This window comes from Trachypithecus francoisi, unplaced genomic scaffold, assembly GCF_009764315.1.
Source record: "Trachypithecus francoisi isolate TF-2019V2 unplaced genomic scaffold, Tfra_2.0 Lachesis_group5, whole genome shotgun sequence".
Classification (NCBI taxonomy): Eukaryota; Metazoa; Chordata; class Mammalia; order Primates; family Cercopithecidae; genus Trachypithecus; species Trachypithecus francoisi.
Window position 1 is genome coordinate 99,685,072 of NW_022681470.1, and position 2,080 is coordinate 99,687,151.

Here is a 2,080-nt window from a genome sequence, read left to right on the forward strand (position 1 = left end):
AAAAAGAGAAAGAGAAAGAAAGAAAGAAAAAAAAGAAAGAAAGAAAGAAGGGAGGAAGGCAGGGAAGGAAGGAAAAGAAGGGAGGAAGGGAGAGAGAAGGAAGCAAAGAAGGAAAAGAAGAGAGAGAGAAAGAAAGAGAGAGAGAGAGAAAGAAAGAAAGAGGAAGAAATTTCACCTCAGCACAGGAAACTCTATGAACAAGGCTTCAGGGGCTCTTCTCTGGCCCTAAACCCACAGCAGATTTTTGCCTCATTTTCCGGGGTGCAAATGAAATAATAGAAGTCGATCAAAGGAGAGAGCGGAGAGAAAGCAAGAAGGACGGCGCCTTCCTGCTGCTCCACCTTCCTCAAGTGGAGTGACATGGGTGGGTGGGAACTATTACTACTTATTAGGAATGCAGATACCTCTAGCAAATTTGCACTGTGAGGTTCCATGGTGTAATGGTAAGCACTCTGGACTCTGAATCCAGCGATCCGAGTTCGAGTCTCGGTGGAACCTTTCTGTTTAATTAGGACGGTAATGCCGTGTTTTATTCCCTAAATGGGATGGGGATTCCGCTGACGTTCAGAAGCTCTGTGCTGGAGGACCTCCGTGTCCCTTCTGCTCCCCCTGTCCGAGCCTCGCGATGTACCCCGCACTCTTTGTCCTTTCTTCGTCTCCCTCTTCGGTGTTTGGGGTCCCAGAAACCGGGTTCTCACATTGGCCCGGACTACAGGGAAATCGCCGAATCATCCGGTCGCGGTCACTGAGCCTGCAGGGTCCCCCTCCAGGGCCAACCTCCTGGCACCCAGCAATCGGAGGCCCGGACCGCCCCGCCAGGGATCCAGCGACCCAGCAAGTCCTCACCCCTTCTCAGGGCGATCCTGGGCCTCGGGGTGAGAGGTCTCCTCCACCAAAAAGGCTGCCGCCTCTCAATCCTAGACCCAGAGATTCCTTTCACCCGGGAAATCTCCTAATGGCACCCATTGTCATTTTGGTAAGTAAACGGTGGCGTGAGAAATTTTGATGGGGTTAGCTCAGTCATTGGAGATTGTGTCTCAGCTTAAGATCGATGGTTGCAGACCTAACTTGGGAGTAGCACTGCTTTATTCACATGGTCCATCTGATTCTGAATGTTAATTTATTCTGTTCTTCATATTCAGATTTTTATGACGAATTTCTAGCTCCTACGTCTCTATTGCGGGCCCTAAAAGTCGCTGTTTCACTAAGCTTTGGAACCTGACTCCTGGAAATTTAATTCTTTCGTCCCAAGATCTCAGCCAGAAAGAGAAATTCGCACGGCGGCCTCTTCAAGCACACAGCCAGGGAGCGCGGGTTCTGATCCTCCGCCGCCCCGGCCGAGCTCCCGCGGGACCACGGGGAAGAGGAGCCTGAGCAGCTCTGAGGGGCGAGTCTCTGACGGTGGGGCTCCCCCTCGTCCCGTCAGAACCCTGCCCCAAGAAGAAGATGCCTTAGGAGCTACCAGAGTTAAAAATGTTCTCTCCTGCTCTTCAGAGCACTTGGGATGAGGTTCCTGATGGCTCTTGGGAACTAAGATGTCGCTCCAGGCGCTCAGGACCATCGCTCTCATTTTCATATTTTGGGGCTGAGAGGGATTACGAAGGACTGAAAAACACCGCAGTCTTTGAGGGGCTCAGTTTGGAGGACGAGCCGGGAGTGGGGGGTGAGAGGACGCCTTCTTGGCTCCTTTTAGTGGACTGGCAGGTAATGAAACACAAATTCTGTTTCATCTTGCAGGCTGGACTGCAGGGCCTGGGATGGAAAATTGGACAGTCAAAGAGTAACCACAGTTATGCAGAGGTAGGCTGCATGCATTAAAATTTGTTATCCCTAGAGATAAGTGTAGGAAGGGACCAGGACTCTGCTGTTCACCACTAGCTTTGCAGCATAGGGAAATGTGATAACACAGTATAGTGCATAAAAAATTCATTCCTGTTTACAAAGAAGTGATCACAACCAGTTACAGGTTTCTTTGTTCCTTCTCCACTTCCACTGTTTCACTTGACTAGCCTTACAGGAAAAAAAAAAATCGTTTGTAAATATTGTTTCAGTTGACCCTCAGCCCACGCATTCCCCACCC

General features: G+C 50.1%; 1 non-coding gene across 1 annotated transcript; it reads left to right on the plus strand.

Annotated features, from left to right (window-relative positions):
* The first annotated feature begins 426 nt into the window (after nucleotides 1-426).
* Nucleotides 427-498, plus strand: TRNAQ-CUG. The gene has a single exon. It is a non-coding gene; the product is annotated as a tRNA-Gln (tRNA).
* The last annotated feature ends 1,582 nt before the right edge of the window (nucleotides 499-2,080 follow it).